The sequence below is a fragment of the Hyperolius riggenbachi genome, chromosome 9 (assembly GCF_040937935.1).
Source record: "Hyperolius riggenbachi isolate aHypRig1 chromosome 9, aHypRig1.pri, whole genome shotgun sequence".
NCBI classification, from domain to species: Eukaryota; Metazoa; Chordata; class Amphibia; order Anura; family Hyperoliidae; genus Hyperolius; species Hyperolius riggenbachi.
In genome coordinates this window covers 65,016,336-65,038,623 of record NC_090654.1, presented here as the reverse complement: position 1 = coordinate 65,038,623, position 22,288 = coordinate 65,016,336, and the positions used below count along the sequence as shown (strand labels likewise).

Below are 22,288 nucleotides of genomic sequence, written 5' to 3'. Positions count from 1 at the left end.
TGCACACTCACGCGTGCTCAGTATGGAGGACTTCGCTCCCGAAGACTTCCAAAGTCCCCTGTGGCGGAGAATTTAAACGAGGGAGCCAACGTTGCACCGAGGGCACCGGGAGAGGAGAGGGAAGGCTCATTAGGACCCAAAGCCTTCCCTCACCTTAGGTAAGTATCTTGTTTCTTTTTTTTAAAAATTAGTCCCATTAGCTTTAAAGAATCACAAAAAGCAATCACTTCAAAATCGCTTTACTTTACAGTGACAAATCACAGGAAAATCGCTTTGCAAAAATGCCAGTGATTTTTTTTTTCAGCGCTGTGCGATTCCCAGTGTGAATGTGGCCTAAGGCCGTAAGACAAAATGAAAAGTAAAATTATTTTAGTTTTTTGTTGATTTTTCTTCCTATACAATTTTTTATACACGCTTTTTTATTGCAATTTACCAATCCAAAGATGTTCAGAAATTGAAGGTAAAAGGGCAAACTTAACCACAGTTCAGTGAAGTAACAAACATTTCCCTCAGACGTTATGAGCGGACCCCATGGCTTTGGCGCGCGCTCAGCAGAATGCTCCCCTTCCGATTGATAATTTGTGAGCGTGGGAAGGAGGTTCCCTCTGCGTGTACCCCGCGGACAAGATGTCACGGGAGACATGACATAGCGCAGTGCATGTGGACACTGATATCCGTGTGTGTCAGTAAGCACAATAATATTTATGTCTGTGTATACTCTGCGTTGGTTACACAGATGGGAGCAGTTTGTTCCACCCGGGGAATGTAAGAAAACAATTGCTGCAGAATTTCATCCCCAATGATGTGATCAAAAGTGAAGAGAGGTACAAATGAATGAGACAGATGGGGAGAGGGAGAGATAGTCACAGACACTGGCAGAGAGGGGGCTTCCCCGAGACTGGGGCGGGAGATGTCGGCGGTCCCTCGTCTTTCAGCAGAGAGATCATTAGCCAGTTAACGAGGTGAAGACATATAGGTTTGCTGCTATGACTTGTTAAGTGAGGCTCTCACACCTCGCTCCCATATATGATTAATGGCCAAGACAAAATGGCTTCCTGCATATCCTACTGAACAGGGGGTCCCACGACTTACAGTATTACATTATTAGCAAGACTGGAACTGCTGCAGTTGAGAGTGTATTACTGTGTTATATTTAAAGCGCAAATATTCCTCCAGCCCCCTTTAGGCTGATCGCTCCCTCTCCACCTTCCCAGGCCTTGATCCTGCTAGGCGGCTGGTAAGTCCGCCAGTCGGCGTTTGGCCGCGAGCCCTCCCAGAAGTCTACGCAATAATCCATCTACAAAGAAAAGTACCAAGTAAGAAAGCATCTGGATAATAATGATAATTTATTACTTTCTTACTTAGTCCTCTTCTTTGTACCTGGATTATTGTGTATGCTTCCTATTAAGCTATGGATGTTTTGTACCTAATGCCCCTAAATAGTTGGTTTCATTACGAACCTATTTTAGGTAGTAGTAGCTGGCGATGATGTTTGTCCTCCAGTCTATTTTGCGCAGGTACTTATCTTTTGTTTTTAATTATTTAGTTTCACTTACACTATTTCTATGAGCGACTCTGCTTTAGACCCCTCATGACTGTTTCAAATCACAGTCCTCACTCTTCTACACTGCTTTGGTTCTGATTTTGGCCTGGTGCACACCAAGCATTTTTGGTAGCGTTTTCAAAACCGCTGCTGCCTGTGAAAACGCTTGGCTAATATATTTCAGTGGGATGGTGCACACCAGCGGTTTGTGTTTTTTAGCAATCCGCAAACGTGGTTTCTGCAGCATTTTTTGGTTTGCAGATGCATTTCTGCCTCAATGTAAAGTATTGGAAAAGCTTAACATGTATATAAATGCCATTTTTGTTTGTGTGCTTATTTTGTGAAATAAAAAAAAAAATTAAAAAAAAACATTGTGGGGTTCCCCCTCCCGAGCCTCTTTAACCCCTCGTCACCCATGCGGGGAGAAGTGCGGAAAGCCGCGCAGGAGGGACCATGGAGCGGCTCTATCTATACTCTCTATAGCTAGAGCTAAAAAGCATCTTTAAATTTTGGCTCCAAGACTCCTCATTGGTCTAATAACAGACCAATGGTTATCAGGAGGAACCCCATTGGTCTGTTATTAAACCTATGGGGCTCCTTGGAGCCAAATTCAAAGATGCTTTTTAGCTCTAGCTATACTCAGTATAGCTAGAGCAGCGCGGCGGAGCGGCAGTGTGTGGCGGCGGGTGCGCGGTCAGCGGAGATCTTCAATCAAGGTCGCAACATGAGAGGATACTGTATTCGTTGGATCATTTCCGAGGATATTGACGTGGGAAATTTTTTTTAAAAAGGTACAGGTAAGTATTTCTGGTTAATTAAGATTAATAAAATATTTTCGTGGTTGTGTTTTTATTTATTTTAACCCTTTGTGGAAATGGTGAAGGGGTTATATATATATATATATATATAATATATATACACACACACACATATATATATTTGTTACGTCCAGAACCCGAAGTGTGGCCACTTCGGGTTCTGGCCGGCCAATGTGCGAAGTGGCCGCTGCACAGCGGCCAATGTTAGAAATCTAATGATTACACTAAGCTCAAATGTATTTTACGTCCGTCTCGCTGCGGCCAAATGTATTAAAACTTAGTGAATTTAATTAAATATCCCCCCCGCCTCTCTCCTCTCCCTGCCTTCTATACAATACGGAGCAGCCGGGGACATGCGTGTCCCCGAGAGTCGTTCGTCGCGGCAGGGGAATCCTGCCGTTACTGCAGAGCGGGTGCTGGCAGAAGCAATGTCTGCAGCCTCCCCGCTCTGCTTCCCCTGCCGCGACGAACGACTCTCGGGGACACGCATGTCTTTAAACATAAAGCCAGGGCAACAATGGAATGGTTTAAAACAAAACTTATCTATGTGTTAGAATGGCCAAGTCAAAGTCCAGATCTAAATCCAATCGAGAATCTGTGGAAAGATCTGAAAACTGCTGTTCACAAACGCTGTCCATCTAATCTGACTGAGCTGGAGCTGTTTTGCAAAGAAAAATGGGCAAGGATTTCCCACGGAGCACTGTTCAAGCGATCATTCAAAAATGGAAGGAGTATGGCACAACTGTAAACCTACCAAGACAAGGCCGTCCACCTAAACTCACAGGCTGAACAAGGAGAGCGCTGATCAGAAATGCAGTCAAGAGGCCCATGGTGACTCTGGACGAGCTGCAGAGATCTACAGCTCAGGTAGTGGAATCTGTCCATGGGACAACTATTAGTTGTGCACTGCACAAAATTGGCCTTTATGGAAGAGTGGCAAGAAGAAAGGCATTGTTAACAGAAAAGCATAAGAAGTCCCGTTTGCAGTTTGTCACAAGCCATGTGGGGAACACAGCAACCATGTGGAAGAAGGTGCTCTGGTCAGATGAGACCTAAACTGAACTTTTTGGCCAAAATGCAAAACGCTATGTGTGGCGGAAAACTAACACTGCACATAATTCTGAACACACCATCCCCACTGGCAAATATGGTGGTGGCAGCATCATGCTCAGGGGGTGCATGTCTTCAGCAGGGACAGGGAAGCTGGTCAGAGTTGATGGGAAGATGGATGTAGCCAAATACAGGGCAATCTTGGAAGAAAACCTCTTGGAGTCTGCAAAAGACTTGAGACTGGGGCGGAGGTTCACCTTCCAGCAGGACAACGACCCTAAACATAAAGCCAGGGCAACAATGGAATGGTTTAAAACAAAACATATCCATGTGTTAGAACGGCCCAGTCAAAGTCCAGATCTAAATCCAATCGAAAATCTGTGGCAATATCTGAAAACTGCTGTTCACAACCGCTGTCCATCTAATCTGACTGAGCTGGAGCTGTTTTGCAAAGAAGAATGGGCAAGGATTTCAGTCTCTAGATGTGCAAAGCTGGTAGAGACATACCCTAAAAGACTGGCAGCTGTAATTGCAGCAAAAGGTGGTTCTACAAAGTATTGACTCAGGGGGCCGAATAATTACGCACACCCCACTTTGCAGTTATTTATTTGTAAAAAATGTTTGGAATCATGTATGATTTTCGATCCACTTCTCACATGTACACCACTTTGTATTGGTCTTTCACGTGGAATTCCAATAAAATTGATTCATGTTTGTGGCAGTAATGTGACAAAATGTGGAAAACTTCAAGGGGGCCGAATACTTTTGCAAGCCACTGTATATATATATATATATATATATATATATATATATATATATATATATATATATATATATATATATACACACACATAACAAATGGCGCACAGAGCCACCGCTAAAGTGTTTAAAACGCTATTTTGCGTTTTAATGTTAAAACATTAAATAGCGGTTTAACATTAAAACACTATTTAATGTTTTAACATTAAAACGCAAAATAGCGTTTTAAACACTTTCGCGGCGGCTCCGTGCGCCATTTTTTCCCTTGCGCCACTTTTGACTGTATGCTCTCCCATCACGGTTTTTCTTCTATGTTTCTTGGTGCTTATATTCACCTCATCTCTCACATCGCTTATCAGTGATTCTACATGAGTTTTTGCCATATTTTTTATTGTGTATATTATACTCTTTTAGATATACACTGTGTGTTTAAAGGCCTGAAGAAGGGTCTTTCGTCCCGAAACAAATCGATGTCGCCTACTTTAAAACTATTCTTGCCTGTGGATGAATCTACAGATTGAAGACTTTTTGTATATGTTTTTGCACTTTTTTGGAACGTTAAAAGAAGAAGTTCATTATTACCGTTCCATTTGCTTTTCTGATGATTTTTTCCTTGATTTACATAGCCTTGTTATGCTATACTGTGGAGGAATCCCAGCCTCCAGAAAAAAACACCACGGCATTATTGCGTGATGGGGCGGGGCCTTTGCCTCCTATCACACACTCCTTGGTCCACCTTTCACTCTGATCACACTTAGACGACCCAACATCTGAGGCCACAATCTATAGAACACAGAACAGCCAGCTGAGATTTGGTTAAACAAGACCAGGGGAGTGTACATACACTTACAATAGTTATGAACAATAAACAGCAAACAGCCGCCACATCTCACAACACTGAGATGAACTGCTAATGTCTAACTACATCCTACAAGGGAAAAGATTTTTAAACAACTTCGTACAGCGCTACTGAATATATTAGTGCTTCTATACATCCATACTAATTTGGCTAATAATAATAATATTAATAATACTAACTTTAATTTAAGGATGTTCTGCCTTAAAGCAAGACGGAAGTGAAAATGAACTTATGAAATGAATAATTGGATCTGTAGAAGTAATCCTAAATAGAACGTTCATTAAGTCCCATATTCTATTTTCAATTTAAGACTTGAAAAATCTAAGTGTGAAGTTTCAACAGCAGCCATGTCAGTGTGCTCAAACATGGTTCAGCACCCACACAGGGAAATGATGACCTGCTGAACTTTTCATCACTACCCTGCTATCACGAGTTTTTACACATCCGCATGCCACTGCATAAATAAGGCACTGGTTTATTAACCCTTGCAATGAAAAACGTGCCCATAGGAAACCCACACAAAGCACAGATAGCATACAGACCCCACGCAGATAGTGTATATATACATATATATTATAAAGACCAATACAAAGTGGTGTACACGTGAGAAGTTAAACGAAAATCATACATGATTCCAAACATTTAAAAAAAAAAAAAACTGCAAAGTGGGGTGTGCGTAATTATTCAGCCCCCTGAGTCAATACTTTGTAGAACCACCTTTTGCTGCCAGTCTTTTAGGGTATGTCTCTACCAGCTTTGCACATCTAGAGACTGAAATCCTTGCCCATTCTTCTTTGCAAAACAGCTCCAGCTCAGTCAGATTAGATGGACAGCGTTTGTGAACAGCAGTTTTCAGATCTTGCCACAGATTCTCGATTGGATTTAGATCTGGAGTTTGACTGGGCCATTCTATCACATGGATATGTTTTGTTTTAAACCATTCCATTGTTGCCCTGGCTTTATGTTTAGGGTTGTTGTCCTGCTGGAAGGTTAAACTCCGCCCCAGTCTCAAGTCTTTTGCAGACTCCAAGAGGTTTTCTTCCAAGATTGCCCTGTATTTGGCCATTCATCTTCCTATCAACTTTGACCAGCTTCCCTGTCCCTGCTGAAGAGACGCAACCCCAGAGCATGATGCTGCCACCACCATATTTGACAGTCGGGATGGTGTGTTCTGAGTGATGTGCAGTGTTAGTATTCTGCCACACATAGCGTTTTGCATTTTGGCCAAAAAGTTCCATTTTGGTCTCATCTGACCAGAGCACCTTCTTCCACGTGTTTGCTGTGTCCCCCACATGGCTTGTGGCAAACTACAAACAGGACTTCTTATGCTTTTCTGTTAACAATGGCTTTCTTCTTGTCACTCTTCCATAAGAGCCAACTTTGTGCAGTGCACGACTAATAGTTGTCCTATGGACAGATTCCCCCACCTGAGCTGTAGATCTCTGCACCTTGTCCAGAGTCACCATGGGCCTCTTGACTGCATTTCTGATCAGCGCTCTCCTTGTTCGGCCTGTGAGTTTAGGTGGACGGCCTTGTCTTGGTAGGTTTACAGTCGTGCCATACTCCTTCCATTTCTGAATGATCGCTTGAACAGTGCTCCGTGGGATGTTCAAGGCTTTGGAAATCTTTTTGTAGCCTAAGCCTGCTTCAAATTTCTCAATAGCTTTATCCCTGACCTGTCTGGTGTGTTCTTTGGACTTCATGGTGTTGTTGCTCCCAATATTCTCTTAGACAACCTCCGAGGCCGTCACAGAGCAGCTGTATTTGAACTGACATTAGATTACACACAGGTGCACTCTATTTAGTCATTAGCACTCATCAGGCAATGTCTATGGGCAACTGACTGCACTCAGACCAAAGGGGGCAGAAAAATTACGCACTTCCCACTTTGCAGTTATTGATTTGTAAAAAATGCTTGGAATCATGTATGATTTTTGTTCCACTACTCACGTGTACACCACTTTGTATTGGTCTTTCACGTGGAATTCCAATAAAATTGATTTATGTTCAATCGATGTTACTGCCACAAGTAATGTAACAAAATGTGGAAAACTTCAAGGGGGCTGAATACTTTTGCAAGCCACTGCATATACACACACAAATGATTATTTCCATTCAAAGCAGGGAACAAGTAAGCAAGTCAGGTAACACAGAACTTACACCCCCCCCCCCCCCCCCCTTCCCCAGCCAATGCTGGACTTCTGCTGAGTGAACTTCCCCACTCAGCAGAAGTCCAGCATTGGCTGCCCTTGTATCTCCTCTGACAGCTTTGCTGGGGTGAATAAGCTGACCCTGGAGATCTCTGTTGTAGAAGAGTCCTTGGAGGCAACTCACATTCTTGTTCACAAGTGCGCTATGAGGAGTATTAGTTCTCCACACTGCTATTATCAGAAGTCTTTCACCAAACACATTCTTCCGATGGCTTCTGCGAATTTCCCATGGGAGACATTCAGAGTGTGAGAGAAAAGCGGGTAAGTGGCAATCATATGACACTTACCTGACATCAATCACTGTGTTTTCTCCTCTTCCTACCAGGAGTTATTATTAGCCTAGAAGAAGATTCACAATTCCACTGTTACTTAAAGAACTGAAAGAGCGCAGGTAGATAATAAGACCTGACTGTAGACCATTAAAGGGAACCTTAACTGAATGGGGGGTAAAGAGTTTCACTTACCTGGGGCTATTACCAGGGCCGGATTTGAACTTTTTGCCGCCCAAGGCCCACTATGACCAGCTGCCCCCGGACCAACCGCATCCTAACCCCTCCCCCCCCCCCCCCCCCCCATGGCAGGGATTAGATTGTAGGGTCCTCTGTGGACAGTTAGTGACATGATGGAAGGGATTCGATTGTAAACTCCTCGGCGGGTGGCACATTTGGTGAGTGACAGGCGGCTCAGAAAACACTAGTGTCTGTTTGCTGCCCTTTCATCCCCTGAGTGCCAGATCCAGCTGTCGGTAGACGCCCACTGCCATGTTTAAACTCTGTGTTGCAGGACAAATGTTCTGCACGCTAACTGCTAATGCCATCCTGCTGCCCACAGCCCGCCCCTTGCTTTCCTGGTGCCCTAGGCCATGGCCTATGCGGCCTTGCCAGAAATCCGGCCATGGCTTTTACCAGCCCCCTGCAGCAGTCCTGTGCCCTCGGAGCCGCTCTGGAATCCTCCGGTCCCCCGCTGTCACTTAGTTTCGTTTTTGACGACTCACCAGCCGGCCGGCCGCCCGCCATGCGTATTATTGGACGCATTCCCTACTGCAATTAACGCTGTTGCGGACCGCAACGCGTACAAAAATACGTGTTGCCACATATCTACACGTGCGGAATGCGGCAATGCGTATTTTTGTACGCGTTGCGGTCCGCAATACCGCTAATTGCATTGGTGAATGCGTCCAATAATACGCACGGCGGCCGGCGACTGGTGAGTCGTCAAAAACGAAACTAAGTGACAGCGGGGGACCAGAGGATCCCAAAGCGGCGCCGAGGGCACAGGACTGCTGCAGGGGGCTGGTAATAGCCCCAGGTAAGTGAAACTCTTTACCCCCCATTCAGTTAAGGTTCCCTTTAAAGCATATGCAACTAGGCAGGTGCCTTGGGCCGCACATCCTGGACAAGGGCACCACAAAAACATCTCAAGAACATTTGATTTATCAAAAACAATGCAAGGAAAACTGTAGCAGAACTGATGCAGAAATGGAGCAGATATCCAGGTTATAAGAAACAGGAACCTTAGGTGAGAATTATATGGAGGCGGACATGTTTATTTCCTTTTAAATAATGCACATTGCCTGGCTGTCCTGCTGACCCTCTGCCTCTAAAACTTTAAGCCACAGACCCTGAACAAGCATGCAGATCAGATGGCTATGATAACTCTGACAAGATTAGCTGCATGCTTGTTTAGGTGTGTAATTTAGACCCTATTGACTAGAAAGATCAGCAGGACAGCCAGGAAACTGGTATTGTTTAAAAGGAAATAAATATGGCAGCTTTCATAAGTTTTACACCTCGGGTTTTCTTTTATAGGCACATACAGTTCTGCAGAAAATAGCAGTCTGCACACTGATAGCAGCACTGCTGGCAAGGATGTAAAGCACAGCATTGTGTCCTCTGTTTTTACAAAACCGCAGCCACTGTGGAGTGGGGTGAGACTGTTGCTTTTATGATACAGATCCACTTTGAATGTTAAATAATATTTTGAAAGCGATCACCTTCCCTTACAGTACTTTTTTTGTCCAGCCCACTTCCACCCTAATAGATATCAGGGACCCCCAATGCCAAAAAACCATGGGAGCTGACTACCTGGCCCCTCTCTGATCCAACTGGTGATCCTGGCTGTCCTGATGCTTCCCCTGGTACCCCCCCCCCCCCCCCCCACACACACACACACACACACACACACACACACACACACACACTCAATAAGTACTGCAAGGAGCTAGAGTGTCATACAAATCAAATGTCAATTTCCTCAATTTAACTAATAAATAGCATATGTGGAGCACTGGAGGCAGGGTATTAGAGCAAATCTAAAGCTAAAATAAACTTATGAGTTAATACATTGTATGTGTAGTACAGAAAAGAAATAGAACATTAGTAGCAAAGAAAATAATCTCATATTGTTTCCAGTAGATAAATAGTTGAAACGCTTGAGTTATCTATGCAAAAGAGCTTCTCTGAGCTATTCAACTTGGTCAAAATCAGTCCTATTTTCTAAAAAGTTTCACCGGCCAAGAAAGAGTGAGAAACAGCTTGAGATAAGGTTTTACTGCAGTAAAGGTCAAAGGATCATTAGCTCTGCTTTGTTACAGCTTAAAATACAGAGTGTGATTTCTAGACTACAAATATGACAGCATGATGCAGTGTTATAATTAAAGCTATATTACTGAAAATAAAAATGAGATTATTTTCTTTTCTTCTAATGTTTTATTAATTATCCGTACTACACATACAATTCATTATATCAATTTTTTTTTTCTTCAGTGTTACTTTAAAAGCACACAGCAAAATGAAGCCAGGGGACACACAAAACGCCTCCCAAAAAATCCCAGAGAATTGTTGGTTCTAGTTATCCATAGACATGTCGGCAAGATTTTAAAGAGAACCTGAGGTGGCATATAACATAAAAAAAAAAAATCTTGACACACAATCTACCTTTCCATGGGGCATATTCACTATGCAGTTGGGAGGTATATAGCGCGCATTGCACAACTATTGCAACCTAGATAATGCTTATGTTGCCGCGGTACCACGTACTACGCTACACAGTACGCTGGCAACATATGCGTTACCAATTTAAAGCCGGTCACGCTAATTGCACAATGCACACTATGTGCCTGTCAGACGTACCGGTGAAACTGTTGTGCTCTTCCTGTGCACGGCAATTTTACTGCTGCATAGTAACTATGGGGTTGATGCACTAACTGCTGGTAATATTGTCATGGGCAGGCAGCAAAGGCAGATTACTGCCACAAGGTGTACCACGTGTTATACATTTAGTGTGACCCACTGTACATTTTTATTGAGGTGCAATATCTCAGTTGCTATTGTTTGCAATTAATACAGCTAGGTAGTTGTCATGAAAACTAAGCACTATCTGGTTCCCTAACCTAGCTTGTTACAGCGCCACTTTCATTTAGACCTACTCATTGTACATTACATTGCTGTGAATTCAACAATGTACATCCATCTCTGTTGTACAGCTGTTTCTAAGAGTTCTATTTTTATTGCCTTTTCTATCATAATCCCATCTTAAAGAACCCCTGTACTGAGAGGGTTTTAGGGGTTTGATTGATGTAGGTGCCATTTTGTGAATGGTGCTGCCCCCTGTGTTCCCCACTATTGTCAGCCGAAATCTTTGACTGACTAGAATGTTGAATATAGGCAGGGAGGAAGTGGCAGTTATCCTCCCTAGGAAAGCCCCCGATCACCACAATTGTAACCTCGTAATTTTTTACCCGTTAAAAAAAAAAAAGAAAAAAATCACCACATAACTCACCTACTCCGGGTTCCCTTAGCCGGTTTTTCCGTTAAGTAACCCAAAAGTACTTCTGGGTCAGCACCATAGCGGTGAATATGCCGGTAGATACGAGAGGACGCTGTGGGGGAACAGGAGAGCTGACAGGGTGTAAAAGACAAGAAAGAGAACCTGGAGTAGGCGAGTTATGCTGTGTTTTTGTGTTTTTTTAACAGGTCAAAAAAATTACAGTACAGGAGTACTTTAAAGGAATACTGTAGAGGGTTCGGGGGGAAATGAGGTGAAACTTACCCGGGGCTTCTAATGGTCCCCCGCAGACATCCTGTGCCCGAGCAGCCACTCACCGATGCTCCGGCCCCACCTCCGGTTCAGTTCTGGAATTTCAGACTTTAAAGTCGCTCCCACTGACGTCACAAGGAGTATATTGCGCAAGCCCAGTATGGTCTGTGCCTGCGCAGTACGCTCATGGTGACATCAGCGGGAGCTAGGACACGGCAACACAGGCGCAGTGGTTTTCAGACTTTAAAGTTTGAAATTCAAGAAGTGAACCAGAGGCGAGGCTGGAGCATCGGTGAGTGGCTGTGCGGGCACAGGATGTCTGCAGGGGACCATTAGAAGCCCCGGGTAAGTTCAACTCATTTTCCCCGGACCCCCCCCAACAGTATTCCTTTAACTAATGGTGAGGAGACCTGCACTGTCCTACAACATCCATAAAGGTTTAGAAGGGACGCATGGAAGAACAACAAAAAGCAAAGCAATAACAAAATAATCCTCCAGACTCTGCCCTGGGCAGTCATTTGAACACATCATCAAGAAATCTTCCCACAACTGTAGTGATGCAATCAGACAGCTCAGAGTCCTCCAAACTTGTTCAAGTGGAGCAGGAATGGCCAAGAGCTCAATAAAGAGAAAATGAATGTATGGAATGTGCATTCTCATGAGAATGTAAATGTCCTGAAGAACAATAATCACAGTTAATAGTGGCCCTGAGCCAATAAGACACACTCCTTACTTCTGGAGATGTCGCCAGAACATGTCCCACCTTGGTCATAGAGAAGAGAGGCATTCCACGTTCAATGTGACAGCTGGAAAAGTCCCACTAACAGGAGGAAGAGCCAAGAGTACAATTATCAAATAACTTTAAAGTGGAACTCCAGCCTAGTTTGTTTAGTTTTGGTAAAAACATGGAAAAAGTATGTGGGATGAGGGTCGGTTCGAGAAGAACCGTCAAAAAAAAATTACACACATGAAAGACCAGGAGCACAATATAGTGTAGTAAGTTGGTCCAAATATGGGTGAAACTTTTTTTGGGTGCCTCCTACAGCCACGATGAAAAAGTGTGGAGCATCTGATTTTCATTATTCTGCCTGTGTCTCATGTCATATTTTTATTTTTCTTTGACACATTTTACGTTTCAATGTCTCCATTTCACAGCCTTTCCTCAAAAAATGGTTGGTGCATGGTCTATATAGCAGGTGTCACAGTTGTCTAGCAGGATGTTAATCATCACAAGCCCATTGTGTGGAATCCATGTGGAGGGACATGCATGACTACACTGTTAAGGTGCCCGAACATCTAGCAATGATGGGCAGATTCGACCAAGAGACAAATCTCTCTCTGATCGAATTTAATTAGAGAGATTAGGCCGATTCCTAATCGATTTCGGCGTGAAATCTAGAGAATCAGCAAAGTCAGTTGCATCTGCCGCCTCGGCCATGTGACGTCACACATGCGCCACGTACTATATGCTGGTGTTGTGTATACCGCTAATGGAGGAGCGAGGGCTTCCGAAAATGGATGGGCACCTGGCGGTGGGCAACACAGGACAGGGAATGTATAAATGTACACATGGGGGGCACATTTATACACTAGAGGAAACAGCACTGGAGGTTGTTTCGCGTTTGTTGCTAATCCCGATATCGTTCACCGTCACCGCAGCTCACCTGATCGACCATGACTGCTCGACATCTTGCACCGTATCCGATCAATACAGGCGACCATCGTCGATCAAGCATATTCTTAGCGGCACCGATTTTCATCTGATTCAATAAAAATTATTGAATCGGATGGTCACTCATCTACAAAGTCAAGAGATGTAGAATGGACGAAGTCTATGCTCTCTTCGCTTCTTATTGCTCACTCCTTCATCTAAACACACTGCTACATGGCTCTGAATATCCCCAAACACTCTGTTACTCTCCAGTGCTAGGGCAAGTACTCCTTTACAGTGACACCACAGCTGTATTATTTGGCTTATCGGCTGAGGTGGCAAGTCAGGGACTGAGGTGGCAAGTCAGGAGTTGACTTTAAAATGCTCTTACGGGTTACAAGCTTACTGTACAACTCTGTTTTGAACGATTACTGAAATAGAATGTTTGATAACCACCATTTGTGTGGTGGGGCTTTCAAAGGAATATCCAGATAGAGCAACTGAATCCTCCATTAGATTAGTTCAACATATAGTTTTTTTCAGAACAAATTGTTAAATAGTCAGAAGTTGGTAACTGATCTGTGATGATGGTGATGCTGCCACAGGTGATTGCTCTTTCATAATTGGCGGCTATGAAGGCCCGAGGATTCAGTGAGTGCTGGGGCTGCCCCAATGCAAAATGTGGCTATAAATAGCGGAGCTATAGCCACATTTTGCATTGTGAGTAGCTACGGCACCCCCTAATTTATCAGAGGGGCACCCCCTAATTTATCAGCCTCGGGAGCCCAAATTTCACTTCATTGACACTAAATGCAGCTTTTAGTTTTAGGCACCACCTGGGGGCGCCTTAGTGTTAGGCACCACCTGGGGGGCCTTAGTGTTAGGCACCACCTGGGGGGCCTTAGTGTTAGGCACCACCTGGGGGGGAGTGGACATCAAGAGGGAGGGCTCTGTGTGAGAATAGGATTAGGTTACAGCATATGAAATTATTACCAATATTTTACTATGGAAATTAGGTAGTAGAATATCGGTAATCTTTACTGATATTCTACTAGTGGCCATCTTCGGCGCCCTTTTTACCATAAAAAGAGGCATATATACCTATAGTAAAAAAATTCTCATACTCAGTTGTGAAAATCCAGTGGCGGAGTGGCGGATTTCCATTTGGCGGGAAATAAATGTGAAAGATATTACAGCTATCCTCTGTCATTCATGGAAGCAGTAAGGGTTTAACGCGGATCAGCTAAAAATAGCGCTAATAGATTTGGGCGTGGCTATATTTCTAATATTAATTATCGTTTTTGTAAATTTACACTCAATATTGCATATTTTTGGGCGCAAGTGCCTAAAATCGATATTTTACGTAAATCGATAAAGTAAACTCGGTAATATTCCTAATTTTGCTGTAGAATCAGTAATATCGGTAATTTAAAGTTTATGATAATATATCAGAATGAATATCATAACGCTAAATAAAGAAAAACGTCAGTCATAACGATAACTTAAAAAAGTCTTTTGATGTAATAACGGTAAAGGAACATGTTTAATGATGGAATGTAAGCAAATTCTGTCCAAATACATATAATTTTGTAATTACAAAAATATAACATTCACTGTACAGATGTAATAACGATATTTGACATTTCTATTTATGATAATATATGAAGTATTTACGATAATTTAGGGTTATACACCACCAGGGGTGGTTAGGGTTAGGCACCACCAGGGGAGTTTTAAGGTTAGGCACCATCAGGGGGGTGGTTAGTGTTAGGCACCACCAGGGGAGTTTTAGGGTTAGGCAGCACCAGGGGGGGGGGGTGGTTAGGGTTAGGCACCACCAGGGTGGTGGTTAGGGTTAGGCACCACCAGGGGGGTGGTTAGGGTTAGGCACCACTAGGGGGGTCTAGGGGTTAGGGATAGGTACAGGGAGGGTTCTGTGTCAAAGTAGGGTTAGGTACATTTAGGGTTAGCCACCACCATGGGGGGTTAGGGTTAGGCAACACCAGGGGGGTGGTTAGGGTTAGGCACCACCAAGAGAGTGTTCTGTGTGAGAGTAGGGTTGGGTTAAGCTGTGTTGTTTAATCACATTACGATATTTAACGTTATTATATTTTCGTTTTCATCTCACATCTGTTTTATACCTGTAATCATAATAATCAGAATTATCAATTTTACATTACAAATACTGTTAAATTATCAATATTTCTAAATTACGATATTTTTCTTTACCCGATAAATCGCGCCTAAATTTGACCGCGACTTTTTTAAATGTACACGTTTAACGTCCCCCTGTGGTGATGGGAGGGGCGCCGAGCAGCCAGAAGGAACATGTGAGGGTCATTTGTCAGGAGTGCTGGCAGGTGCTGGACTGTATCGTAATATAGGTCATCTTCCACCCAGAGGGACCAATCTCATGGCGGGAGGAAACACTGAAGAACATGAGTAAATCGAATTATTCTGGCCTCCTATAATAGAGTGAGTGAATATTTCATGCTCGTCTCATATCCACAGCCTACTGCCAAATATAGTACCTAGCAGTGTACTTACCCACACTATATTATTCTAATTAGACAAACACCATATCCACACAGCTGTGTCTGACAGCTGCCTTTCCTTTCAAGGTCTTCCCCAGAATTCTCTCAGTTGTCTCCCAGTTCCCTCTGAATTCCCACATCGTCTGCTTTAGATTAAAAGGGTTTCCACCCTTCATGGCTGGGTATTATCAGGCTATTGCTTCACACTTCCATGACTGGGCAGTATTGTGCCATTGTCTTATAACTTCATGGCTGGGCAATACTGTGCCAGTGTCTCATGATTCCATGGCTGGGGCCCCTTTGTTACATTCCAAATTTACAAAGTACTCTGTACAACTCATGTCAGTAACTGTCGATCAAGAGAGATCGCAATCTAATGTGGGCAGTGTGGGGTCAGTTAAGCAAAAATCTTTTTTTTTTCGTAGCACTAACCCACAACCATGAGGGGATTCTTATTTGTACTGATTGTGGGGAGAGCCAGCTTCATGCAGGCAATGCAATTAAAGCACCAGTATGATCTTTGGATTTTGGAGGAAACTGAAATGACTGGAGGAAACCCATGTAATGTCAGAGAACTTGCTTCATCAAACTTCTAGTACTGCCAGGAAGGAGCGTTACCCACACAGCTACTGTACTAGTTTCCTTAGGGCCTAAGCCCACTAACGCAGTTGTACGCAGTTGTGTCCGCTTTTCAGCAACACATCAATGTAACAGATGCTGAAAAGCGGACACAACTGTGCACAACTGCATTAGTGGGCTCAGGCTCTTATAGTGCCCTCACGAGTGCCTCCATCATTATAGTACCCCCATATCTTAGTGACCATCACAACTGCCCCCTCAGGACAGTACCCCTTAATACCAAATCCCTCTGTACTTCTTTATTCCTCGTAGGTCTCTCTTTCAGGCTGATGTATTGTGATTTGTGTAAATATAATTATTTCATTACTAAAATGTGTTTATGTGACTGTTAAGTTTATTCCCAACCTGATCAATTTCTTACTGTTAAATATTAATATGAAGGAAAGCCAACGATAGAAAGAAACAGTCTGGTTTGAATTATGAAACTATGCCTTTATCTTAACTTTATATTTTTATTGAGATTTCCAAAATGTCAGTTCGAGGTAATCAGAAACATATCCAAAAAACCTATGCAAAACAATAAAATGCAAGTTTCCCCACGCAAGGGATCTATAACTATTATAAAGCAAATACAAATCATGTAGAACACGGAAAGCACACTGTGCATTCAAAAGAAATACATAGTATAAATGACCAATCTTTCCAGCAAAATTCCATGACAGAGCAGAGCCCTTCATAAACCGGTATTAAAAGCCATCAAAATACACCTTCTGCATAACTACAAATCATGCCTCCCACAGCGAATATTTGATAGGACCTCCTAGTGTTCCACCCCAGCACGTGGGGTCCTAGTGTTCCACCCCAGCACGTGGGGTCCTAGTGTTCCACCCCAGCACGTGGGGTCCTAGTGTTCCACCCCAGCACGTGGGGTCCTAGTGTTCCACCCCAGCACGTGGGGTCCTAGTGTTCCACCCCAGCACGTGGGGTCCTAGTGTTCCACCCCAGCACGCGGGGTCCTAGTGTTCCACCCCAGCACGTGGGGTCCTAGTGTTCCACCCCAGCTCGTGGGGTCCTAGTGTTCCACCCCAGCACGTGGGGTCCTAGTGTTCCACCCCAGCACGTGGGGTCCTAGTGTTCCACCCCAGCACGTGGGGTCCTAGTGTTCCACCCCAGCACGTGGGGTCCTAGTGTTCCACCCCAGCACGTGGGGTCCTAGTGTTCCACCCCAGCACGTGGGGTCCTAGTGTTCCACCCCAGCACGCGGGGTCCTAGTGTTCCACCCCAGCACGTGGGGTCCTAGTGTTCCACCCCAGCACGTGGGGTCCTAGTGTTCCACCCCAGCACGTGGGGTCCTAGTGTTCCACCCCAGCACGTGGGGTCCTAGTGTTCCACCCCAGCACAACTTTGATGGGGCCCCCAATATTCAGACCCTTCCCTTGCCTACCCCTGGTGGCCCTCACAGTCTGGGGGCCAATGTTTCAAGGGTCATAAAACAAGTGTGGCCACCATAATCTTCACACCAATAACAAGTGTAGCCACAAAAACACCAGATTTGAAGAATGAACCCCTTTATTGGAGGGTGTGAAGTAGTAGTTGGGGCCTCCTTACAGCTCTGAGCCTTCCTGCGGTTGCAGTGGCTGCTCCCCTGTAGTTACACCCCTGCCGCCCTCTTATCCCTCCTCCCATGGTGACCTTGGTGCATGGAGGGCTCATCTGCCAAAGCGTCATATAACATCACTACTCCCTCAGCCCATAACAAGTAGGGCTGCAACAGTACTTACTATGGAGGGAGAGTAGTTAGGGCTCTCCACATGCTTGGGCTCCCATATGAATGCTCACTCAGTAGTTAAACCTCTGCCTGCTGTATTTTGTGGACTCTAAGGCCCCGTTCACACTTGCGGTTTTGCAAAAACCGCACCGGATGTCCGGACCGCACCGGCACCGGATGTCCGGACCGCACCGGATCCGGATCGGACCTGAACCGTACGGTTCCTGTCCGGATCCGGTCCGGATCCGGTCCGGTTGCATACGGTTTCCGTGCGGTATGAACACGGTAACGGTCCGGATCCGGATTCTTAAAGAGATAACAACCTGTATAAATACCTGGGGTTCTGGGAGGTCAGCAGAAGCTCTGGGGTCATTGTTGGAGACAGCTGGACGTGTGGAGACCATCCTTGGATACAGAGACAGCAGTTGGGACCATGGATCCAGTCATTTTTTACGCTTATTACCTGGGAATTCTCTCCTTCCTGTTGTTTACCTACTACTATGTGGGGAGAAGGCGTGCTCCTCGCAGGAGATGGTGGGTGCACCCTCTACTAGCCAGGAGGCAGAGGAAGGGAGAGTTCCAGGCCCTCTACCGGGACCTCAGACGACACCCACAGAAGTTCTACAGCTACACTCGGATGTCTATTCCCCTGTAAGTATATAGGCCTAAATACACCAACCCCCACCATTCCTAAACACCCCACCCTACCCCCACAACACCTCATCCCTGTATACCTAGCTAAACACACCACCCTGACCCCCACACCCCTGTATACCTAGCTATACACTACACCCCCACCCTCCACAACACTCCCAAACCTCTGTAAACACACCTCCCCCATCCTCCACCCAACACCTTGTCCCACAACATACTTTACAGCTTCTTCCTTTACATCTCCTGACAGGTTTGATACCCTTTTGGAGATGGTGAAGGATGACCTTAGGAAGAAGGATACCACGTTCAGGAGAGCAGTCACACCACAAGAACAACTACTCATCACACTGAGGTATGTAAAAACAAATTTTTTTATTGCAAAAACAACCACTTTCCAACATGGAAACATTCTTCCAACATGGAAGACAACAAAATAACATATCTATGGTATAGCCCGGTCAGTTTTAAGGAACACCAACCACCAACTTTGTGCTGGAAGAGTTGCAGGGCATAGCTGCCCAAGTGTCTTTCGGGGACACCAGGCCCTAATAAATTGAAGTGCTTCAAAAACATAACCACTGGCACAGGACCCTCTGAGCCATGGATGAAGGACACAGGGCAGTGAAAAGGCTAGGCCTCTCACCGACCAGTCAAGGTGTCCTTCATCCATGGCTCCAAGGGTCTTGTGCAAGTGGTTAGGAACAAGAACAAAGTGAGGAGCAAGAGGAACCGATGGCAGAGGTGCATGACTACAGGTGCAGTGCAACAGGCACAAGGTTGTGACCCAGGTAGTGTCTTTCGGGGACACCAGGCCCTAAAGTTGAAGTGCTTCAAAAACCTAACCACTGGCACAGGACCCTCTGAGCCATGGATGAAGGACACAGGGCAGTGAAAAGGCTAGGCCTCTCACCGACCAGTCAAGGTGTCCTTCATCCATGGCTCCAAGGGTCTTGTGCAAGTGGTTAGGAACAAGAACAAAGTGAGGAGCAAGAGGAACCGATGGCAGAGGTGCATGACTACAGGTGCAGTGCAACAGGCACAAGGTTGTGACCCAGGTAGTGTCTTTCGGGGACACCAGGCCCTAAAGTTGAAGTGCTTCAAAAACCTAACCACTGGCACAGGACCCTCTGAGCCATGGATGAAGGACACAGGGCAGTGAAAAGGCTAGGCCTCTCACCGACCAGTCAAGGTGTCCTTCATCCATGGCTCCAAGGGTCTTGTGCAAGTGGTTAGGAACAAGAACAAAGTGAGGAGCAAGAGGAACCGATGGCAGAGGTGCATGACTACAGGTGCAGTGCAACAGGCACAAGGTTGTGACCCAGGTAGTGTCTTTCGGGGACACTAGGCCCTAAAGTTGAAGTGCTTCAAAAACCTAACCACTGGCACATGACCCTCTGAGCCATGGATGAAGGACACAGGGCAGTGAAAAGGCTAGGCCTCTCACCGACCAGTCAAGGTGTCCTTCACCCATGGCTCCAAGGGTCTTGTGCAAGTGATTAGGATCAACAAAGTAAGGAACAAGAGGAATCAAAGGCACAGGTGCAGGACTACAGGTGCTGTGCAACAGGCACAAGGTTGTGACCCAGGTAGTGTCTTTCGGGGACACCAGGCCCTAAATTATTAGTGCTTCTAAAACCTAACGACTGGCACAGGACCCTCTGTGCCATGGATGAAGGACACAGGTCAGTGAAAAGGCTAGGCCTCTCACCGACCAGTGAAGGTGTCCTTCACCCATGGCTCCAAGGGTCTTGTGCAAGTGATTAGGATCAACAAAGTAAGGAACAAGAGGAATCAAAGGCACAGGTGCAGGACTACAGGTGCTGTGCAACAGGCACAAGGTTGTGACCCAGGTAGTGTCTTTCGGGGACACCAGGCCCTAAAGTTCAAGTCCAGCAAAACCAAAAGTTAAAAAGCCCTGTGATGGTATCCTTCCTCCGAGGATCGGAGGTATTCAGAGGAGCATGTCCAGGAACAATTTGACTTTTTTTTTCAAATTGTATCGGCACCACTACTAGAAAAGGTGGGAGTTGCTGCCTGGAAATCTGGACTCTCTTGGGTGCTGGTCGTGGATGAGCTGGACCCTGACAGCGGTGGCCCATATTGACTGCCTCTGTAGCCGGTGTACATCTGTGATGATTGCCAGGTGGGCACCGCTGTTGGTTGTGGGGGTCTAAAAATTGGTGGTTGCAATAATGGCGTGTCCATGTGCTGTTTAATCACCTCCAGCAAATTGGAATGGCACGCCATCAGGTTTTGTGAAGGCACCTTTTCTAGATATGGTATTAGAGACATCACAGTGTGAAAACACGGGTGTGCCTGCAATTTCAGTAGTTCCTTGCTTTGTTGATGCATTTGCTGCATCATGTTCTGCAGCTGGCCCACCGACTGATGATGCTGCGCACGCAGTTGGTCGATTTCTCCTCTGTGCATCTCATGCATCATTTTAAGCTCGTCCCTGTAGTGCCCATGTACAGCGTCGAGCTCACATTGCAGTGTAGTGATGTGGGACTTGTACTGCTCCATGATATGGCCCCTGTCCTCATCTTGCAACTGCCGGGTTATGAGAGTTTGGTGGCTCTGAAGAATCCCGAGAAGTCCGGAGACAGCCCCGGACATCTCGGACTCTGTCTCTCTCCTTGTTGGGGGGAGGGTACCTCGACGCCTCACTGGTGTGGTGGTCCTCACTGGTGGTGTGGCAGCATCTTCCCGTCCTCTGGCCTGTGTCGGGGTTGCCCTGCGCGCTGGTTGTGCTGCAGTCTCTCGGTGCTCCTCACTTTGTTCTTGTTCCCCTGGAGCTTCCATAGCGGTCGATTGTGGAGGTTCAGCTTCTTCCACACTCGGTCCTGCAACCTCAACATCCAAGCTCTCTTCTGCCAAGTCATCATCAAAGGACGGAGTTGTGATTAAGGACTCCCTTCTCCTACTCCTCGCCTCGGGGCAATAGGTTACATCGGCGACGTCATCATCCACCAAGCTCTCCTCACTGCTGAACCGTGCCTCCTGGGTCGGTTCCTCTTGCTCCAAATTGTCTTCAGTCCTGTAGATAAAAAAAATATTTATTGGTGTGCCAAACAGCATGTGGCGTCAATTCACAGAGCTAGCAAACACTAGCAATCACTTTATCACCCGTTTCTACCCAACATTTGATAAAGCTTGTGAGAAAAGTTCGCTAGCCATGGGAATTGAGGCCATAGCAATACATGGCCGAAGTCATGGTAAATGAGCTCTCAGTTCCTGCCCACAGTAGTGGTACTTACAGTCTAGGTTCCAGGCTTGCATTGATGAAAGACAATTGCTTGGCAAATTGGTAGTCTTTTTGTCGCCTTCCCCCGCCACTGCCACTTCGTTCGGCAAGTTTTTTCTTCCGTAGCCATTTCACATATGCATCCCGTATATTCCGCCACCTTGTCTTGTACCTTTCTCCTGTAACGACATGAAAATTTGATTTCGATTATTTCTCTTGTAGGTACATCGCAACTGGACAAACATATACATCGCTACATGTCACATTTCGTATTGGGAAGAGCACGGTGGCAGGCATCGTCGTGAGGACTTCGAGGATCCTTTGGACGCGACTGAGGGCCAGATACATGCCTGTGCCGGACACCACGAAATGGGAGGAGATCGCCCAGGGCTTCTGGACCGAGTGCAAGTTTCCTAATTGTGTTGGCGCACTGGATGGGAAACACATCCGGATTCAGAAACCCGTGGGGAGTGGCAGCCATTATTTCAACTATAAAAAATACTTCAGCATTGTTCTAATGGCAGTGGCAGATGCGGACTACAAGTTTGTGTACGTGGACGTGGGGTCGTACGGTAGTTCCA

The 22,288-nt window shown here is 45.5% G+C and overlaps 1 long non-coding RNA gene across 2 annotated transcripts in view; it reads right to left on the bottom strand.

Moving 5' to 3' along the window:
* The window catches only part of LOC137532459 (uncharacterized), a 310,063-nt gene that overhangs the window by 193,595 nt on the left and 94,180 nt on the right, over positions 1–22,288 (bottom strand). For both annotated transcript variants that reach the window (XR_011023935.1, XR_011023936.1), the window contains one exon: positions 7,527–7,578. This is a non-coding gene — a long non-coding RNA (uncharacterized lncRNA). The remainder of the gene's footprint in view (positions 1–7,526; positions 7,579–22,288) is intronic.